This window comes from Cannabis sativa, chromosome 4 (assembly GCF_029168945.1).
Source record: "Cannabis sativa cultivar Pink pepper isolate KNU-18-1 chromosome 4, ASM2916894v1, whole genome shotgun sequence".
In the NCBI taxonomy this organism is placed as follows: domain Eukaryota; kingdom Viridiplantae; phylum Streptophyta; class Magnoliopsida; order Rosales; family Cannabaceae; genus Cannabis; species Cannabis sativa.
Window position 1 is genome coordinate 5,598,134 of NC_083604.1, and position 10,319 is coordinate 5,608,452.

At 37.5% G+C, this 10,319-nt stretch overlaps 1 long non-coding RNA gene across 1 annotated transcript; it reads right to left on the bottom strand.

Annotated features, from left to right (window-relative positions):
- Positions 1–2,078: 2,078 nt before the first annotated feature.
- LOC133036631 (uncharacterized) lies at positions 2,079–3,822 on the bottom strand. The gene is made up of 3 exons (XR_009687206.1): positions 3,460–3,822; positions 2,696–2,759; positions 2,079–2,220 (listed from the first exon to the last, which is right to left on the bottom strand). It is a non-coding gene; the product is annotated as an uncharacterized LOC133036631 (long non-coding RNA).
- Positions 3,823–10,319: the final 6,497 nt, after the last annotated feature.

Here is a 10,319-nt window from a genome sequence, read left to right on the forward strand (position 1 = left end):
TAAAGTAGAATAATAATGAAATTAATAAATCGGATTATTCTATTAAAGAGTTCAATAATAATCAAGAGTTTATTGGAGCTTTAAAATATATAGGTTCATGGTCCCTAAATCACATTTATACAATATTGTAGTGAAGGTTTGACTTGATGAACAAATGGAGAAATAATTAATTTCAATGAGAAATAATTTTTATGGATAAAATAGTAATTTTGTATAAATTATTATTTTAAATAATTATATCAATTATGAATTGAATAATTAAAGTAATATTTAACTATTTAATTTTATTTGATGAAACTATATTGATTAGTTAAATATAATATATTTCTTAAATAATATTAGAGAGAGAAAATTTTATTTTAGTGTAAAATAATAATTATTTTAGTCATAATGAAATAAGAGATTAATGAGAATTAAGCAGTTATTATTTGTTTCAAAATAAATAATAAATCTTATTTGTGACAAAATTAAAAAATTAATTTTTGGCTTTAAAATATAGCTTACACGTGTAGGTAGGGGTGTGCATAAATCGATCCAATCCAATGAGAACCGACTGATCCAATTACAACCGATCGCCAAATATTGGATATCCAATTGTGATCGGATCGAATTGGATGTTATTTTTAAATATTCAATTGGATCGGATCGGATGGTGGATGGGGTGTCTAAAAATCCAATACATCCAACATCCAATCGAACTAATTAGTATTTTCATTTAGTTTGGATGAGTAATTAGATTTTATATTGCTATACGTCAAATCTATATGTATATATGAAAATTAACATTAAAGTTTTACTTTTTTTTCTTGGATTGGATGGATCCAGTCCAATTCAATACATACTGGATCTAAAATATTGGATGGATCCGATCCGATCCAAAAAATACTAGGTCTAAAATATTAGATAAACCCAAATTAAACAAATAAATATATATGAAATACATCCAATGGATAAAACCGATCCAATCCAACATCCAATGGATGTGGGATCGATTGGATGACAAAATTAATTGGATCGGATCGGATAGTAAAATCTAACATCCAATATATGATTGGATCGGATCTGGATAGGCCTAAAAACATTGGATGTGATCCAATGAACACCCCTACGTGTAGGGCTAAGCCCCACATGTGTAGAGTGACATATAAAAATTTAGTTATTTTATTTTCATTATTTTATTTAATAAGATAAATCAAAATAAATTGTAATTATTTTTTTAATTATTTGAATTAGATATATTATAAAATAATGTATTTAGAATTAAAAGATGATATAAAATAAAATGACTTATTTCAGTTATTTAGTTATATGATATTTATTTCTAAATTAAATTTTGAATTTCAAATTAAAATAAATATTATCTTTTTATTTATAGGATTAAAAAAAGTTTTAAAATTTGTGCACAACTTTCTAATTCTAGAATTAATACTTAAAAGAACCAACATTCAATCTGTTAGGAAAGTCAGGATTCTATAATGGTAGATCATGTTTCCAGTAATCCACATTATTAGATTTCTAAAACAAAAGTTGTAAGAATCTTCTTCTCTGAAAAATTTTAACGAGTGAATCAAAAAAATTAATAACATGAACAAGAGTTCATGATTATTTAGGATTTAGGTCAATCTACTATTTATCATCATTATGGTATAAATTAAGTTTTTATAGTAAACGACATGTTAGATAACTATAACTTTATTCATATTGGTCATTGTCATATATAATCTTTATTATATATAACACATTCACTTTGATGTCATTCTACATTGGTAATTCGAATCGAGATTACTTGCACCGAAGAATGGGCATCAGTGAATCGTACTAGTAACCATTGATCAAAGATTTTATAACTTTAATATGTTGCTGAATATTTTATTTGTAACGCCCTAAATAATTAGGCACGCTACCCAAAACTATTATGAAACCCTAATCCCCTAACCGGGATTACTAATTAAAAATAGCGCAGAATTTAAACTTTTATATTAAACAGACTGAAAATAAACTTGTAATATATTTAAACTTTTCAAACATAGTTGGGATCCCAAAAATATTTACAAAATTATTACAAGTTATTTCTTACTAGCCGGCCTAAGCGGCAAAACAGAATACAAAAGTCAACACTGTTAGACCCATAACCCGCTTGGTCTGAAGTGGCGTGAACATGTACATTCTTCGTCCTGCTCCTGAAAACTCATGGCAGATCAGCTAATGCCTTACCCTTTCCTGCACAGTAGAGCACCCGTGAGCCAAGCCCAGCAAGACAGTATAAATCACAATAAATATAATATGCTCATTTACATATGTCTGTATAGCACAGACCTAATCACTATATCAACATGCCCATTTATGTCTACGTGGCGTAGACCTATGTGTTACGCTCACACATCTAATTAAATCTACGTGACGTAGAACCACGTGTTGCTCTCACACGTCTAAATACATTAAGGCCTTAGAAGTGGTTCATCTCGGTTATGTGTACCGAGTCCAACCTAATTATGCCTTGAGCGCATAATCCTTAAATTTCATTTCAATTAACATGGCATGACATTTATACACATATTTCACTAGGGTAATAACCCTAGGCTAACAAACCGTTCCTATTAGGGTAATAACCCTAATCCCGGTTACCATAACTCACATATATCATATTCAACATAAGCGCCACTGCGCATACTCTACGTGCAAACCACTGTCTTACCTGTTGTCCAGCTATAGAAGGAGATTCCAAATCCCCGGGTGCTCCTGATCAGGTGCCGGTAATCCTAGTCACACAAATCCGGGATAATTCATACTTAGGGTTAACCCCTGACTTTTAACTCAAAAAAAATTCAAGCATGGCATTTACAATACAGATAATCACATAGAGCTCGAAAAGAGCTTTCCAACGGTATAAAGAACGTCCCAAACGGAGTCCCGAGTCAAAAGTTATGGCCAAAACAAAATCAGGAAAAAGATGGCTCACTGCCAGGTTTTATGGCCGCGGCGACCATAGATCTGGCCGCGGCCACTGGGTTCGAAAAACCCAGAAAACCAGATTTTAAGGTCTAAACATGCCCACTTTACCATATAATCGAACCTCAACCAAAACAGGGAGTAAAACACAATTTCATGCTTAAATTCATCACAGAATATGCATCCCAAACATAAGATTAACAACCCTCAAGTCAAGCTCAACACTTGAGCAAAATTCAACCTAGAATTCAAGTCCATAACCTTGAACATCAAAACCCCAAAACACAAACTCAAGAACAACACTAAAATCAGAGCTGCAAACTCAACCAATAACTCACATTCCATGCTCAATAAACCTACATCACAACTAAATTATGCTTTACACACTCTATTCACCAAGATCAACATCAAAATCAAGAACATGCAATTCACAACATCACAACCATTTTCATGCTCTTCTAACAACAAAAATCAGCAAACTTTAATTAGAAATAAAGCTGAGAAAACTACCTTAAACTCAATCCAAAAGCAAGCTCAAAATTCCACAATTGCAAAGCTTTGATTCCACACCAACTTCAAGCAATTCTCCAAACAAATTTTGAAAAATCAAGAGGTTTTGGAAGAGAGAAAGAGGGTCGGATGAGAGAGAGAATAACACCAGAAAATTCATCTTATTTTCCTTAAAATCATTCTTTTATTAAACATAAATTAAGGGTCTAAAAGACCATTTTGCCCCTAGGGCCAAATAACATTCACTTAGGCATGCAAGGGCAAAAAAATAACATTTACACACCAATTCAAACCCAATTAAATTTCAGATTTCTCATTATCAAATAAAATGCCAATTAATTCAATCTAATTTTCATTTCGGGCCCGAACCCGGTTCGGCCCGAAATACCCGGTTGTGACTATACCGCGCCAACCTGTCAGAACACACCTGAAAAGACAACACAGGCATACTATATAATAATATAGTTCTATTAAGCACATAATTAAATTAATTTCATCAATTTACCCTTCTCGGGTCATAATTACCAAAATGCCCCTGGCTCACCAACGGGGTCTTAACATGTTAAAATTTCATATAATTTCACATATATTGAACTATATAATAATATAATTCCTCAATTAACTCATAATTATCTAGTTAGGGTTTTGCTAATCCTTTTCTTAATCCCGGGTATTACAATTACCCCCTCCTTATAGAAATTTCGTCCCAAAATTTACCTGAACAACTCCGGATATTTCTGCTGCATATCCGTCTCGAGCTCCCAGGTTGCCTCTTCTACTTTACTGTTCCTCCACAGTACTTTCACCAGTGCCACAGTCTTGCTTCTCAAGACTTTCTCTCTTCTATCAAGTATCTGCACTGGTTGTTCCTCGTATGACAAATCTGACTGAAGTTCTAACGCTTCATAACTCAGGACATGGGACGAGTCCGAGACATACTTCCGAAGCATTGAAACTTGAAACACATTATGTACAGCTGCCAGCGCTGGGGGCATAGCCAACCTGTACGCTACTTGCCCTATCCTCTCAAGGATTTCGAAAGGTCCAATGAACCTCGGGCTAAGCTTTCCTTTCTTCCCAAAGCGCTTTACGCCTTTTATCGGAGATATTCGGAGAAATACCATGTCCCCGACCTGAAAATCAATGTCTCGACGCTTTGGATCGGCATAACTCTTTTGCCTACTCTGAGCCGCGAGCATTCGCGCTCTAATTTTGTTAACTGCCTCACTTGTTTTCTGAACAGATTCGGGACCCAAGAACTTTCTTTCACCTACTTCATCCCAGTGAATAGGTGATCTACATTTTCTTCCATATAAAAGTTCATAGGGAGCCATCCCGATTGTTGCCTGATAGCTGTTATTATAAGAAAACTCGATCAGGGGAAGGTACTTTACCCATGATCCTTCAAAGTCAAGCACACATGCCCGTAGCATGTCCTCTAAAATCTGAATGGTCCTCTCGGATTGCCCATCCGTCTGAGGATGAAAAGCTGTGCTGAACTTTAACTGAGTTCCCATAGCTCGATGCAGACTTTCCCAGAATCTTGATGTAAACTTCGGATCTCTATCCGACACAATGGACTTTGGGACACCATGCAGACGAACAATTTCTCTAACATATAACTCAGCATACTGATCAATGGAGAAATTCGTCCGAACAGGTAAAAAGTGAGCAGACTTTGTAAACCTGTCTACTATGACCCACACAGAGTCAAACTGTCCCGTGGTTCTAGGCATACCTACCACGAAGTCCATAGCTATATCTTCCCATTTCCATTCTGGTATTTTCAGCGGCTGCAGCAACCCTGCAGGTCGCTGGTGTTCAGCTTTTACTTGCTGACACGTAAGGCACTTTGCAACATACTCAGCGATGTCATTCTTCATGCTTGGCCACCAAAACATGGCTTTCAGGTCTTGGTACATCTTTGTCGACCCTGGATGAACTGAATAAGGAGTCGTGTGAGACTCATCCATGATCTCTTTCTTGATGTTCTCATCCATAGGCACACAAACTCGATTCCCAAATCTCAACATTCCCGTTTCATCTACTGAAAAATCACTAGCCTTCCCAGCCGAAACCCTAGCTCGGGTTTTTATCAATTCTGAATCTTGCTTTTGCGCTTCTTTAATTCTCTCAAGAAGAGTGGATTGCAGGGTAATATTAGCCAATTGCCCCACAACCAGCTCAATTTGAGCTCGAGTCATTTCATTTGCTAGCTGTTGAGGGATTTGCTTCATAGAATTCAATTGACTCTGACCTTTTCTACTCAGGGCATCAGCAACCACGTTGGCTTTACCAGGGTGATAAAGGATCTCACAATCATAATCCTTCACCAATTCTAGCCAACGCCTCTGCCTCATATTCAAATCTTTCTGGGTGAAGAAATATTTCAGACTTTTATGATCAGTGTATATCTCACATTTCTCGCCATAAAGGTAATGCCGCCAAATCTTTAGCGCAAATACCACTGTTGCGAGTTCTAAATCGTGAGTAGGGTACCTCTGCTCGTACTCCTTTAACTGCCGAGAAGCATACGCTATTACCCTCCCAGCCTGCATAAGCACACAGCCGAGACCCTGTCTCGAGGCATCACAATATACTACAAACTTTTCCTTATCTGAAGGAAGAGTTAGTACAGGAGCGGTAATCAAGCGTTGCTTTAACTCCAGGAAATTTTTCTCACACCGATCAGTCCAAACAAATTTCTGATTCTTCCGGGTCAGCTCCGTTAAGGGCACAGCAATCTTTGAAAAACTCTCAACGAACCGACGGTAATAACCAGCCAAACCCAGAAAACTTCTAACCTCTGTAGCCGATTTTGGTACTGGCCAATCCCGAACAGCTTCAATTTTGGCCGGATCCACCATAATCCCATCTTTATCCACTATGTGCCCCAAGAATGAGACACGGGATAACCAGAATTCACACTTTTTGAACTTAGCATAAAGCTTGTGATCCCGTAACCTTTGCAAAACCGCTCTGAGATGCAACTCATGCTCTTCTTCTGTCTCAGAGTACACCAAAATGTCGTCAATAAATACAATCACGAACCTATCCAGATAATCCTTGAACACTCGGTTCATCAAATCCATGAATGCTGCCGGGGCATTAGTGAGTCCAAAAGACATCACAAGAAATTCATAGTGTCCATAACGAGTACGGAACGCAGTTTTCGGGATATCTTCCTCTCGAATTCTCAGCTGATGATAGCCTGAGCGAAGATCGATCTTGGAAAAAACCGTCTTCCCCTTCAGTTGATCAAACAGATCATCAATTCGAGGTAAAGGATACTTGTTCTTAATGGTAAGCTTGTTCAACTCCCGGTAGTCAATACACATTCGCAGGGTTCCGTCTTTCTTCTTCACAAAAAAAACCGGAGCACCCCAAGGTGAGTAACTCGGTCTGATGAATCCCAGATTTAGTAACTCTTGCAATTGTATCTTCAATTCCTTCAACTCAGCTGGAGCCATTCGGTACGGTGACTTAGACACTGGATCCACTCCCGGAGCCAGTTCAATAACAAATTCAATCTCCCGGACAGGTGGCAATCCCGGCAAATCTTCTGGAAAGACATCAAGGAACTCACATACCAATTTCGTACTCTCAGGCCCTGATGTTACAGGTTGGCTAGTGTCCACTGCAGTGACTATGAACCCTAGACAACCTCTACCCATCAGGTCTTTAGCTTTCAACAACGATATTCTCGGTATGCGCGCCCCCTGAACTTTACCCACGAACACCGCTGGGTTAGCACTCTCGGGCTCAAACACCACCATCTTCCGTTTACAATCAATCATTGCTCCATATTTAGACAGAAAATCCATTCCCAGGATTATGTCAAAATCAGATAATTGCAGTTCAATTAGATTGGCGGTCAATTCACAACCGTCAATCCAAAAACACAAGGACCGAATCCACCTTGTGGATACTATCAGGTCTCCCGAGGGTAACAGGGTTCCAAACCCCGAAGCATAAATATCACATGGCTTATGTAAACTTTCTATCACCCTACTCGATACATATGAATGAGTAGCTCCCGAATCAAATAACACAGTATAAGCACAACCATTAATAGATAACTGACCTGTCACAACTGACGGACTAGCATCAGCATCTGCCTGAGTTATAGTGAAAAGTCGCCCCGGGTTCTGAGCAACATTCTTCTTAGGCTCTTCTTTCCTGGCTTGGGGACAATCTCTGATAAAGTGGCCCACCATGCCACACTGGAAACATGCCTTGGCTCGGCACTCACCAGGATGATGCTTCTTGCATTTAGGACATTCTGGATATGATCGAAATGAGGACCCGCGACCCTGACGGCCACCTCTGTTTCCCCGAAATTTTCTATTTCCCCCTGACGCTCCAGAAGCCTCAGCCTTCCGCTTGTGCTCAGGGTTGCTACTGTCGATCCCCTTACTGACGTTACCACCAGCAGGAGGGTTTGATGCCATGGCGGCATCCTTTGCAGCCTGCTCCTTCATTACCTGCTGCTCAGCCTCTTCAGCAATTAAGGCCAAGTCTACCACTCTCTTATACAGAGTGTCATGGGATGTGGTAATTTTCAAGTCTCGACTGATTGTAGCATTCAGTCCTCGAACATACTTCTGCTTTCTGGTGAAATCTGTAGGCACCAGATCACCAGCAAATTTAGATAACCGATCGAATTCCAGAGTATACTCGGCCACAGACATTTTCCCCTGAGTCAACTTCACAAAATCTTCTTGGTGTGAAGTCCTTACAGCCACATTATAAAACTTTTCCTCAAAAAGTTTCTTAAATTCATCCCATGTCATCACACTGACATCCCGGGTTTGATTCACTATGTCCCACCAGACGCGGGCATGATCTTGAAACATAAAGGCCGCACAATTTACTCTCTCAGTTCCCGTCACCCCCATATTATCGAGGATACGGGTAACAGTGCTCATCCACTGATCGGCCTTAATAATATCAATACCTCCCAGAAAAGCTGGAGGTTGCTGTTGGGTTTTATGCCCTAAATAAAACTCATTTCAATATAATCAGATTTACTTATTAATATAGATCAGAAATAACATTTAATGTTGCATGGTTCACATGATTTATTTCATGATTATATGTACATAATGTATAAATTCATCTGAAACCCTTTTCACATACTTGATCCTGTTTATTGTGCCGTCAACACATTGGAAAGTAAACATGACTATGTGAATAAAGTTTCCTAGATTTATCAGACACAGGGTTTTACTGATATGATAATCTACAACAAGAGTTTACTTGCATTTGGAGAAGTGCTATGTTCTTTCCAGAGCATTGGTTAAAGTAAAGCTCAGGTTGGATGCATGGAGTATGCATCGGAAGGGACCGATATTGAACTTTGACTTAGATTTATTAAACTTACCGTAATATCTATTCAAGTCAATATCGCCTAGTTGATCCTAGATCAAATGATCTTAATCCTGTTATGATTAGGCTCAATCTTGAAAGGCTATTCGTGTTCTTTGATTTGTTAGTTAAGCCTACTTTTAGGTCAGGGTGATACGTACATTTTGGGAACACGGTAGTTCAATTGAGTGGGAGCGCTATCATAAACATGGAATCTATAGCTTCTATCTGGCGAATAGTAAGCAAAGGATGATCTCCTTCGAGCTTAACCAAACGAACATAAATGGTGGAGTACTCATTTCACATAAGCTGAAATATCATTTATACGGGGTCAAGTGTTTTAAGGAATAAATACATTGTAGGGTGTAACGGTAATTTAATCCCTTTACAGTGTAGATCATTCATATAGAGGATCATTGATCAAATTAGGATTATAACAATGGATAACTAATGATGTGTCTATATGGTGGAACATATAGAGCATTCTATATACTGAGAGTGCAATTCTAAGTTCTATGCGTGGATTCAACGAAGAATTAATAAGTTAGTGAATTTTAGTGTTAAATTCTTGATCTACTTATTGGAAGCTCGGTTATATAGACCCATGGTCCCCCCACTAGTTGAGATAATATTGCTTGTAAGACTCATGTAATTGGTTTTGATTAATCAATTATAATTCTCAAATTAGACTATGTCTATTTGTGAATTTTTCACTAAGTAAGGGCGAAATTGTAAAGAAAGAGTTTATAGGGGCATATTTGTTAATTATGATACTTTGTATGGTTCAATTAATAAATATGATAAATGACAATATTATTTAATAATTATTTATAGTTATTAAATAGTTAGAATTGGCATTTAAATGGTTGAATTAGGAAATTGGCATTTTTGAGAAAATCAGATACAAAAGGTGTTAAAATTGCAAAATTGCAAAAAGCAAGGCCCAATCCACTAAGTTTAGGGCCAGCCACTTTTGTAGGAAATTTAAACTGATTTTTTCATTATTTTAATGCCATATAATTCAAATCTAACCCTAGTAGGAATGCTATAAATAGATAGTGAAGGCTTCAGGAAAATTACACTTTTCTTCTGACTTTTTCTATTCGAAAACTGAGCCTTCTCTCTCCCTATCTTTAGCTGACCACTCTCTCTCTTCTTCCTTAGAATTTCGAAATCCTTAGTGATTTGAGTAGTGCCCACACACATCAAGTGATACCTCAATCATAGTGAGGAAGATCGTGAAGAAAGATCATCAGCAAAGGAGCTTCAAAGATCAAAGATTCGAGAGAAAGAGATCCAGGTTCGGATATTGATAATGCTCGCTACGTAAAGGAATCAAGGGCTAGATATCCGAACGGAAGGAGTCATTATATTCCGCTGCACCCAATGTAAGGTTTCTTAAACTTTATATGTGTTTATTTCATCGTTTTAGAAAGTTCATATTTAGGATGTTAATAAACATACTTGTGAGTAGATCTAAGATCCTGGTAAAA